Source organism: Neoarius graeffei, chromosome 20, assembly GCF_027579695.1.
Source record: "Neoarius graeffei isolate fNeoGra1 chromosome 20, fNeoGra1.pri, whole genome shotgun sequence".
NCBI classification, from domain to species: Eukaryota; Metazoa; Chordata; class Actinopteri; order Siluriformes; family Ariidae; genus Neoarius; species Neoarius graeffei.
In genome coordinates, this window is record NC_083588.1 from 49,815,992 (window position 1) to 49,828,917 (window position 12,926).

General features: G+C 41.0%; 1 protein-coding gene across 3 annotated transcripts in view; it reads left to right on the forward strand.

Moving 5' to 3' along the window:
* crhr1 (corticotropin releasing hormone receptor 1) overlaps window positions 1–12,926 on the forward strand; it is a 389,999-nt gene that overhangs the window by 865 nt on the left and 376,208 nt on the right. The gene's annotated exons all lie outside the window — the stretch shown is intronic.

Below are 12,926 nucleotides of genomic sequence, written 5' to 3' on the forward strand. Positions count from 1 at the left end.
TCAGGGTTAAGGGTTCTTCAGATGTTCCTATGGATCTTTTTTTTTTTTTGCCTTCTTTAAGGGCTCTTGGGTGTCCCTTTGGAGTCTTTTTTTTTCTTTCTTTCTGGTTCGTTAATTGTCCCTCTATGTTCGTTCCTTTGTTCATTCCTTCTAGAAGCTTAAAGGTTTTTTTTTTTACAGTTTTCTTTTCAGCTTTCTCGATTTCCAATTAGACTTCATTTTGAAAGCGAGAACCATGACATTACATTTTCATTTACATTACATTCATGGCATTTAGCCGATGCCCTTATCCACAGTGACTTACAGTACAGAAGTGCCTTGCAGACTCTATCGATAATCCTGATACTGGTTCACTAGGTCACGGATTAAATATATTATCAGTCTGAAATCTCTGTTGGGGAAGTAATATGAAAAGAAAAGCACACAGGCAATGCGTTTTTCTTTTTTACTTAAAGTGCTAATTTAATTAAGGGACGGTACCATTAGTCATCCAAAGAACTCCTGAGGAACTCTTTCATTATTATATATTTTTTTCCTTTGGAAATTTAGTCAGACCCCGCACTCTCTCGGTCTCTGTCTCTCCCCCCCCCCCCAATATTTTGCAAGTATGCCTGTAATTTTGCCTCTTTTGGAAGGCAAAAAAGAAATCTGTGTTTTTTGGAAAAACAAAATCACTGAGCAGTTGAACCTGAGTGCAATGCTGCCAGGCATTATATTTCCATTTTTGACATGCTGTAATGCAATAACACAGTGGCTGTGATTGGGGTATAATGACAGAAGGGTACGCCATCTGTGGTGAAATGCATAAAAATGTAAAAATAATTCACTGAATTCTGAATCAGTTGATTGATAGAGATAACAAGTGTGTATCTTAGACATATCCATGAATAAACTGAATAGAATATCATTTTGGACACTTTAGTTATTAGTATAGCTAATCCCAGTACTCCCTGTAACATCCTCGAGGTCTCTCAAACAATACCAGTCATCAGTATGTCAATAAACTGATTCGTTTCATTAAATTCTAGACGTTTTTCACTTTCCTGAGAGAACATGTTCGGTTGTGAAGAATATAAAACGAGTCCTAATGAATGTGGTACACTCGCTTGTGTCCAACTTTCAAGCAATGGCAAGAGAGGGTGGATTTTCATTTTGACCATGAAAACAAGATCTTGGAGGAAATGATTTTCCTCATGATCAAAATGCATCTTGAAAAAAGAAGGAAAAAAAACCCTGATACACTCCCTGAGGTACTTATTACACAGGAGTGCCTTGTGTTTTTTTCTTCTTCTTCTTCTTCTTCTTCAGAGATGCTTAGATGCCCACTCTGATGAGCACTCAGCATTTTTATAAGAATTGTTACCGGTAGAATGTTTCTGAAGCAGGGAAGCTTTCCCTTTCTCCTTCTCTTTCTCTGTGCAGAAATGCATGTTCTGTCCATCATAAGCATGGAAAGGATCTTACCCTGCTTTTGTGTCAGACCGTCCCAGACCACAAGACTGGGATTGATCTGCTCTTTTGTTTAATTATACCATACACCATTGGTTCTTGACCTTGAGATCACAATCGCACATGGAGATGTGGATGGGGTCACAGGAGATTTCAACCATCTGTTATTGCCTCTGCCAACTTTGTTGGAGGAGATTATGTTTTCGCCTCCGTTTATGTGTACATTTGTTTGTTGGTCTACTTCCAGTGTAACTCAAAAAGTAGTGAATGGACTTTGATGAACTTTGGAGGAAAGGTGAGCCATGAGCCAAGGAACGATTGATTAGATTTTGATGCAAATCCAGATATGTACATGGAGCCAGGATTTTTTTTTTTTACTGTTCCCAATGTAACTCAAAAAGCAGTGAACAGATTTTGATGAAATTTGGTGGACAGCTTTAGTATTATCCGAGGTTCAAGTGATTTGATGTTGATAATGTGGCTTGGCAGAGGTATACACTCTACCGAGTGCCCTTCAAATTTATAATGTAAATCTATTCATATAAACTTGATTTATAGAATATTTAACAGTAATTCAAAAGGTCAGATTATTATTAATACAATTTTGTTGGCCTTCATTGAACTGGGAGCTCTAATCCTAACCCTAAGCCCAGTTTAAGCAGCAGTGCTGTGTCCAACACACTGCCATGTTAATCATAATGACTTTTATATTAGACACTGGTTGCTCACAGAGCGGATATTTATATCCATCCATCCATTATCCATAACCGGTTATCCTATGCAGGGTCACAGGCAAGCTGGAGCCTATCCCAGCTGACTATGGGTGAGAGGCGGGGTACGCCCTGGACAAGTCACCAGATTAGCTCAGGGCTGATACATAGAGACAAACAACGATTCACATTCACATTCACACCTACGGTCAATTTAGAGCCACCAATTAGCCTAATCTGCATGTCTTTGGACTGTGGGGGAAACCGGAGCACCCGGAAGAAACCCACACGGACACGGGGAGAACATGCAAACTCCACACAGAAAACCCTCATCAGCCACTGGGCTCGAACCCAGAACCTTCTTGCTGTGAGGTGACAGTGCTAACCACTGTGCCGCCCCACCATAGAGCATAGAAGTGAAAATATCAATGGATTAACAAACTTTAAGTGATCAAATACATCAGTGATATTACATGGTGGTGCAAAGACATGGAGTTTATCTTCAAGTGTTGAATGTATATTTCACGAGTGAGTGAAGAGAACAAGTGAAATATTTTTCAACACAAAAAGATAAACATCGTATCTTCATGCCACTGTGTAATATCCTCTATGTAGTTGAAGCAAGCTTGTAGTACTCGAGTCGGACCCGTGCCCTAATTTTAAGGACTCGTGACTTGGACTTGAGCACTGATGACTCGTGCATTAACTGCAATTGGAGACGAGGACTCTGATTTTTTCTTTATTTTTTGTAACATGCCATAATAATTTGGCATAAAAATATTTATTTATATCTACATTCAATTTTATACTAATTTTGTGGAAGAGAATGCACATTCACCTGTTCATACGTCATGTTCAGGAACAAACTAACGTTAATGGCGCTAAAATGCCTGGAGAGAATAGTGTCAGAGTCAAAGCTTTTGTTTTTAAGATGCATCGTGTTTGTGTAACACGGTTATGTTTTTGAAATGCACACAAGTGCATTTGTTCCAGTAAAGAACATTAGAGTGTTATGTTTGTGAAAGTGTTATGTTTTTGACCTGGATGCTTAACATTAGTGCCACCAGCCCGGCCTTTTCCTAAATATTCCTGATAGAAGACATTTTTTTTTTGTGTGTGAATTTATTGTAGGCTTTGGTATGTGACATACATCTTCACACTACTCAAAGCTATCACTGTGTTTTAGAGAGTGTGCGTGTGTGACGGATTCGACTCGGACCAATAGTGGACTCAACTCGGACTCGACTCGGACTTGAACACTGGGGACTCGAGACTGGACTCGGACTTGAGGTTTAGTGACTCTACAACACTGATTTAGAGTCATGTCCATTTCATCCCAAAGACTTGAACCCAATCCACCTGCTAACCTCCTGCCATTTTCCCTGTCATTAAAAACAATTCATTAAATGTGAGTGAGGACACGCTGATTTAATGAACTTGTCACAGAGCTTCCGCATGCAGTCGTCCTTTCTCTGCTCTCCATATATGAAGGCACTTCAAAAAGTTCTCGACCTCATCCAGAAAATGTCACAGGAGAAAGATTGTTCTTGGATTATTTTCCAACGTAGTCTCCTTAATCTTTAATGCCCTTGGTCCACTGATGTTCAAGCTTCGCTATCCCTTTACAGAAGGTCACATGCTGAGCCTCCAGATCCTCCTCAACAGCATGGATGTCTTGATCATCACTGTGAAAATGGCGACCAGGCAAGTAGGATTTCAGTTTGGGAAACAAATAGAAGTCAGATGGTACCAGGATGGGTGAGTAAGGTGCATGGGGTAACAGTTCAGAGCCACATTTGGCTGCTTCTGCCCCTGCCACCTGTGCTGTGTGGATGGGTGCATTGTCCTGGAGCAACAGCACACCAGCTTGAAGATTTCCTTTCCTTTTTACTTTGAGTTTTTCTGGCCAGTGATGTAAGGCGGGCGGCACGGTGGTGTAGTGGTTAGCGCTGTCGCCTCACAGCAAGAAGGTCCTGGGTTCGAGCCCCGTGGCCGGCGAGGGCCTTTCTGTGCGGAGTTTGCATGTTCTCCCCGTGTCCGCGTGGGTTTCCTCCGGGTGCTCCGGTTTCCCCCACAGTCCAAAGACATGCAGGTTAGGTTAGCTGGTGACTCTAAATTGACCGTAGGTGTGAATGGTTGTCTGTGTCTATGTGTCAGCCCTGTGATGACCTGGCGACTTGTCCAGGGTGTACCCCGCCTTTCGCCCGTAGTCAGCTGGGATAGGCTCCAGCTTGCCTGCGACCCTGTAGAAGGATAAAGCGGCTAGAGATAATGAGATGAGATGAGTGATGTAAGGCTTTATAGTATACAGTTATGCCCCAAAATTGGAGTTGCACCCCTTGTTTCCGGGTGTAGAACCTTTTGAAGTACCCTTGTACCTCTACACTGGGGAGATGCAATAATAAATAGATGGAGAAGTGGCTCTTCATGGAAATATGCGAGAAAAGTGTGCAAGTCGCTCCTCCAAGTATGAAAGAATGACTTGATTAGCTGGTAACGTGAGAGTCATACTTGGGTCATTTATTTCCAGGCACAATCCAAGGGCTGAGATATTTGCTTGCGTTCCTGCAATGGTGCCAGTAGCTAAGAGTATATCATTATCCCCCCTAGTGCACACCACCCATCCTCCATCACCCAGGAGAGCCGTTTTATCACAACCTGCTCTGCACGAATGAAAGCGAACAGTCAAGAAGCTGAGATGTAAAAAAAAAAGTCTCACTCGGTACGCAGGGAAGCCATATATGTCACACATTCCAGTGCTAGGAAGCACTATAGAACTTCAGCAGTCAGGGGCATGGACCATTGCTCTGAGGTTGTTTGAGCAAAACTCGGCAATATTGGTGCTTAAAACCTTGGAGCTAAAAACCTTAAAAGGCATTCAGAGAAAATGTTCCAGAACTGCATGGGGTATCATTCCATTGTGGATTATTTTCCTGTAATTGGACAGCCTGTCTTGTTTTATTTCTCTTACACCACAGCAATTTGCCAGTGACTGTAATTTTTAATTTATTAACGATCAACACATGATGATTTTTGACCATTCAGAGTTACCTTTAAAGGAAACGATTACTGAAAACTAACCGAATTCTAGTCACCACATCATATCAATTCTCGGACAGTGTTTCTATAAACATAGAGAAAATGCGTAATTTATAAGGAACTCTTCCGTTCAACCGGGATGGCCATCATGACGTCAGAGTTGCTTCGCATGGGAGCATGCATGTACAGTGGTGCTTGAAAGTTTGTGAACCCTTTAGAATTTTCTATATTTCTGCATAAATATGCCCTAAAACAACATCAGATTTTCACACAAGTCCTAAAAGTAGATAAAGAGAACCCAGTTAAACAAATGAGACAAACATATTATACTTGGTCCTTTATTTATTAAGGAAAATGATCCAATATTACATATCTGGGAGTGGCAAAAGTATGTGAACCTCTAGGATTAGCAGTTAATTTGAAGGTGAAATTAGAGTCGGGTGTTTTCAATCAATGGGATGACAATCAGGTGTGAGTGGGCACCCTGTTTTATTTAAAGAACAGGGATCTATCAAAGTCTGATCTTCACAACACGTTTGTGGAAGTGTATCATGGCACGAACGAAGGAGATTTCTGAGGAGCTCAGAAAAAGCGTTGTTGATGCTCATCAGGCTGGAAAAGGTTACAAAACCATCACACCGAGACGCTCGCTGACCGCCGATATTTATTTCGCATTTCCTGCATTTCCTTTCCTTCACAACATGACATCTTTTCTTCTCGCTTTCCGTTACTGTAGTCCAGGGGTGGGCAATTATTTTTTTCCATAGGGCCACATGAGAAACAGAAAATTTTGTGGAGGGCCGGACCATAAGGCTGAACTAAATTCTGCATAATATTAATTGTATTTCGGGCGGCACGGTGGTGTAGTGGTTAGCGCTGTCGCCTCACAGCAAGAAGGTCCTGGGTTCGAGCCTCGTGGCCGGCGAGGGCCTTTCTGTGCGGAGTTTGCATGTTCTCCCCGTGTCCGCGTGGGTTTCCTCCGGGTGCTCCGGTTTCCCCCACAGTCCAAAGACATGCAGGTTAGGTTAACTGGTGACTCTAAATTGACCGTAGGTGTGAATGTGAGTGTGAATGGTTGTCTGTGTCTATGTGTCAGCCCTGTGATGACCTGGCGACTTGTCCAGGGTGTACCCCGCCTTTCGCCCGTAGTCAGCTGGGATAGGCTCCAGCTTGCCTGCGACCCTGTAGAAGGATAAAGCGGCTACAGATAATGAGATGAGATTAATTGTATTTCTTTATATAAAGCAATAAATATAATTGTTTTTACAAGCTGCTAAGACTGGTAAGAGTATGGAAAAAACGAGGTTGCCTTACAAAAATGTCATTTATTCAATCAAATTTCCCAAAACAATGGTTAACAAAATGTGAACGTTTGTACCATTTTTTTTCAGTCACATTCACCCCAAAACACAATAAAGACATCACAATATTGTCTTTCTACTCCAAATATCAAGCAAGATACATCATATTATAATAATGATGCCCACATTTGCAGTCTAATCACCTCATTTGGTGTTTTTTATTTGTTCAGTGAGAGAAATCTAGTCTCTGTTGGTCTTTAACGAGTGCATCAGAGTCAGGTTGAATGCCTGAGGTGGAGATGCGAAGCACAGCTGACAGATGATCATCAGTCGATTCAGTGTAGGTATCAGATCTACAGATCGGCTCGGGCTCCGGCGCCTGCTGGTGGCGTCACACTATGTGATTGGCTGGACCGTTTGAAGGATGACGTACAAGTTTGTGGTTGGTCTGGACAAATTACGGAAGTAGTTATCGCGGGATTAGGTTTCGTGGGATTTCATGTCATGCTCATGTCGTGCGCATTGCGTTTTTGTTGAACGCAACTTCAAAATAAAAGCAATGCACATTCAGTCCATGCATGAGGTAAAATTAGGAAATACGTTTATTTTGTAATTTCTAATTAACCTTACGTGGGCCGGTCAGAATGAACCAAAGGGCCGGATGCGGCCCGCGGGCCGTAAAATGCCCAGGTCTGCTGTAGTCGGTCCTTCATGTTTCATTCACATTCTCCATTTTTCTCTCCTGTTTCAAATTTGTATCCCACAGTGCCTTGCGCGAACAGGGAAAGCCCACCACGTGATACATGACGTAGTCTCTTGTATTGCGTCACGGTGAAGCAAGAAATAATAGTGGAGAATTTAGGGCCACATGGCCCTAAATTAATTAATTGTTCTATTTAAAAAAAAACGAATAAAATTGGAAGTCTGTGATTCGAATTCAGTAGCTTTCAGTCCACTAAACCAAAATAACTGGGTGCCAGGGAAAATTCTTTTTATGACCTACACTTGAAAAATCTGAAAGGGAGTCTACCTTTCAGAAAACAAATACATTTCATCAAAATGTTATGGAACGCTTCTCTTTAGTCTGTGCTATAACCTTGGCTTGGCTATCTGTATATTGATCACGTCGTGTCATGAGCAAACGTAGCAGGTAACGCAAAAGATGTCTCAAACCTTTCCGACTAAGATTGCCTTCTTCACTATTTGATTACGCTGGATATTTATGTGATATGGTGTCTATAGTGATATGTCCAAAAGCCTAATCGGTTCAGTTTGTCGGATATGAGCTGTCAAAATGTCTGCGATGCTCCTGCGCTGTCACATCATCGTCAGAATAACTCAAAATAACATCGTCGTACTCTGAACAGATGACAGCGACGTCGGCAATGTCTTAAAATGTTGAAATGACATAAAAGGACATTTATTCAACAGAACAGAACAGAACGGCGTGAATTAATCAGCGATTATTTTCCCACTGGAGTGAACACGAACTGCAATAAGTCAAGTGAAGATGACTGAAGATGAGGCGTATGTTTAAAGCAGGGAGAGACAGAGCCTGATGTGGACGATGCTGATTTTTATGAAGTGTTAAAGTTATTTCTTACTGTAAGTCTACAGTTTGTCAGCAATGTTGTGGAACTTGAATGAAATCTTTAAATGCACTTTTGTCCCTTTTCACCAGATTTTCCAATGATAAAACTTCAACGAAGCCATCCATTTCACTTTAAGAAAGGCTGTAGGTTTCAGAACTATATTTCGTCGAAAATGTCAAAATCTGACAAATTTATGCAGCACAGAGTAACAATTTTCAGAGAGCAGCGAAATGTGTCAAACAGCTTCTTATGGAGAACTCTTTGGACTCCAGCCACGTCCTTGAAGCTCGTCCAAGTCTTAATCGCTTCCTCTTGGTGCTCTCAGCTTTTTCTCTGTGCCACTCCAGAATGCTGATCTCAAAGGCTCTGCAGTTAATCCATCAATTCCCCTATAGAAGAAAAAAAAAAGTTACATCCACATTATGCATGACTGTAATTCGGAATTAAAGATTCAAATTTATTCTGTAGGGATTGCACTATAGGAGGTAGCTAGCGTACATGCTACTGTGCAATCTGTTGGGAAGGTAGTGACAGGACTAGTCTATTAAGATTTATTGGAGCATTATCCTTTGTCACAGCCATGCATGAAGCAGGATGCATGAGCACGTGGTTTTAGTGGCGACAGGGGCAATGGACAAAATCACAGCGGACATGTAGGTCAAAGTGGAAACAGGCTCTTGGAGTGGAAGTGTACAAACAAGATCGGATGCAGATGACTAAGGCAGGAAATAAGCACAAATGACTTGGCAAGAATCAGCAAATCATAACAATCTAGGGTTAGGGTTAACCATCACCCTGATATAGACTGGTGTCATATGGAGAGTGCAGTGATGGCTGGTGGTTATTAAAGGAGAACTGAAGGCAAATTTTTTATCATCAAAATTCTATTTCTCATTTTATTAAATGTAGGAATGCATTTTTGATCGCTATTTTGTCACTGCTATAGCAAGTTATGAGCGTTTGAAATATGCTCTGTAATATATCAGTCCATATGTCAAAGTGATGGCCGTAAACGAGATTCGCTGAGACCTGTGCGAGACATCGAAGGACGGAAGTAAAACATACAGCGGAAATCAAAGCGACCGACATCTGCCAACGTTGTCAAAAGACGCGCGCGCCCTCTTTCGAATGCTGATGTAATCAAGCCGGAAGTTTTGCTTGTTTTGATAGCGATCAGGAAAGTTTGAAAAAAGTAGGCAGTAATCGTCATTTAAACTCGTTTTTGTGCAATATTTCATTTGGAAAGCAGTTTTCAAAATGGCGGCACTGACACCTGGCTGACACTTCACGTTTCGAAGTCTCGCACAAGTCTCGTGAAGATCGCGCGGATAAGCGACGCCTGCCGTGGACCAAACGAACTAAATTCAACACGGCTAAAAACTGAATAGGCCGATAAGTATAATATTTAATTGCAATTAGTTGCCAATACGAGTCACGATATAAGGTTACTAAAACCGAAAATGTAATTGAATCACACATTAATTAAGAAATGAAGCAAGTTTTAAAATGACTTCAGTTCCTCTTTAAAATAGCGGAAGCATGACATCCTGTTATGGGCTATACAGTGTGTATATATATGTGAAAAGTTTGGTTCTAAAACACTGATAAACTTGAGAAAAATTTATTATTATTTTTTTAACCAGCATGAAAACCACTCTGTTTGAAACTTAAACACTATGAGGTTGTAATAACATAAAAAATTCAAATCTAGATTTTGATTTTTAAAATTTTATTTAAAACACTGATTTTCTTTTTCCAAAATGCAATACATGGCTTTTTTTCTTTTACCCAAAATGCTATAAAACTATTACATCGATAAAAATGCTTGTGTGTGTGTGTGTGTATAATCTAACTAGAAACAAGCAGTTAAGTTGGTCGACATATATGACAGCCTCTAACCTTGGACCATCTCTTATAATGGACCGCAGATTTTCCCAAATTACATTCATCTTGTAAACAATAAAACAACAATTTGCACCTTTTAAAGTTGTCGGCATGTTGTGTAAAAAATAAAATGGTGCTAACCCCCCAAAAATCCATTTTAATTCCAGCTTGTAATGCCACAAAACAGGACAAACACCAAGGAGGATGAATACTTTTGCAAGACATTGTATATACTCAAATCTATAATCTTAAATCTCATCTCATCTCATCTCATTATCTCTCGCCGCTTTATCCTGTCCTACAGGGTCGCAGGCAAGCTGGAGCCTATCCCAGCTGACTACGGGCGAAAGGCGGGGTACACCCTGGACAAGTCGCCAGGTCATCACAGGGCCGACACATAGACACAGACAACCATTCACACTCACATTCACACCTACGCTCAATTTAGAGCCACCAGTTAACCTAACCTGCATGTTTTTGGACTGTGGGGGAAACCGGAGCACCCGGAGGAAACCCACGTGGACACGGGGAGAACATGCAAACTCCACACAGAAAGGCCCTCGCCAGCCATGGGGCTCAAACCTGGACCTTCTTGCTGTGAGGTGACAGTGCTAACCACTACACCACTGTGCCACCCATAATATAGATGATAAAATCTTAATTCTAGATTAACATGTTTAATATATATTTTCGGTAAAACTTGTCAAATCTTCAAATCCAAATCTCGGTATTAAATTCTATAGTGAAGCTGTGCATTTACACAGGATTCAAAATGGCGTGTTAAAAGTGATTAATCTTGTTGTTCAGTGAGCCTTAATCTGTTGTCCTATTAACATAGTGGGTAAACAAATGTAATTACTCACAAAGAGTAATTGACCAACCAGCTGTGTATCAATAGCTGTGTATTAGTTCTGTACTGGGGGCTTTAAAGGAGATTTTCATTCAGGCTGCAGTGTTTGTGGAAAGAGTGAATTAAATGCACCTTTGAGGGGTTGTGCACTGTAGTGGTTAGCAAGAAGGTCCTGGGTTTGAAGTTTGCATGTTCTCCCTGCCCTTGCCTGGGTTTCATCTGGGTTCTCCGGTTTCCTCCAGGTGCTCCGGTTTCCTCCCACAGTCCAAATACATGCAGATTAGGTCAACCAGCAACTCTGAATTGCCCACAGATGTGCATATGAGTGTGAATGGTTATTCATTTCTGTATTAGCCCTGCCATGGTTTGGTAACTGTCCCGGGTGTACCCCGCCTCTCCCAGAAGTCAGCTGGGATTGGTTCCAGCAGTGGTCAGTAGATGTATGACTGTAAAAGCTAAGGTATGAAAGATATCCGGGGGTGTGATAGAGATCATTATTATATAACTGACTATATAACCAAATAGGGTCAGTATCTCAGTGCTACCTCATATCGGAGCGATTTCACACTGCCTCAATAAACCACTGTTGCTGTCCCAGTAAAACAGTTGTATTAAGCCTTGACTGAATGCTTGGCGAGTATTTCATCTTATCACAGTTTAATTGCTTTGCTTCAATCTTCACTCGATCACTGCTGTGGGGATCAGGGGAACACAAAGCTATCCTTATCAAAAAATGTGCTGTAGAAATAAAAAAATTGAAACATGTTTAATTATTATTCTGAATGCTAATTATGATTTATTTAAATCATAAAACCTAATTTGCACTGTATCAAACACCTGCCACGTAAAAGGAAAAGAAAAAAAACACACACACAAGAATGCGCTTTAATATCTTTATTCCCTATTATTTAAATTCATAAATTTGTTTGAACTGTCTCAGGCTGGTTTATCAACTTTAATTAAAGCTTCATTTAAATGTCCCGGCTCGTACGCAAAATCATTATAGAAACGTCTCTTGAAAAACAAGTCAGAAACTAAAATATTTTTTTCTAATTGGGCAATTATTGAGACTTTTATGAAGAGAATAATTGAACAGCTTGAAAGACATGAAAAGATTTTGTTCAGAAGGACCTGGGAAAAAAAAAAACTGCCGTTCATTAGTTTTGCTATGCAGATGAATATCTGAGTGGATCAGAAAAAAGATCAGAAATGGCATTTGTCCTGATTGGATAATTAGTGGATGCTCAGTGAGAACACAAGCTTTTTGAAGCAGTTTTCTAAGTGCTTGAAGACATGAAACGTATTTGTTCTGAAGGAGTTGTGAAGGAAAAAGTATGTGAATGCTTGGAAACCACTGGAAAGAAAATGAGCTTGGTGAGATGTATGACAATTTAGTTATTTCAACTCATATCTACTCAGAGAGAGAGAGAGAGAGAGAGAGAGATACTGTATGATGATACTGGTTAAAAGGTTGCTTTAAGGAAATTGTAATTTGAGTAAATGGTTGCTCGTGGATTTTCTTATAGAAGAGCATAATGTAAAACGACCAGTTTAAGATTGACATTTATTACAAGTAACACAGTGTATACCGTATATATTCAGGGTGTAACGCAATGTCACTATCTGCATTTGCATTCAAATTAGAAGTGGGCATGGTCAAAGCCAGAATTATTATTATCCATCCATCCATCCATCCATCCATCCATCATCCGTAACCGCTTATCCTGTGCAGGGTCATGGGCAAGCTGAAGCCTATCCCAGCTGGACTATGGGCGAGAGGCGGGGTACACCCTGGACAAGTCGTCAGGTCATCGCAGGGCTGACACAGGTGGTGTTTACATTAGACTGTATCCGTCTCGTTTTCGTCGCGGATGCACTGTCCGTTCACATTAAAACGCCGGGAAATGACTCCACAGGCGGAACAACTTGAATCCGCCAGGGCCCACGTATTCAATCCATTACGTATCTGATCCAGTGCTGTGTAAACATTGAGATACGAGGATACGCAGTGCTGAGCTCTAGCTGACGTCGTCATTGGACAACGTCACTGTGACATCCACCTTCCTGATTCGCTGGTGTTGGTCATGCCACGTTGGTCATG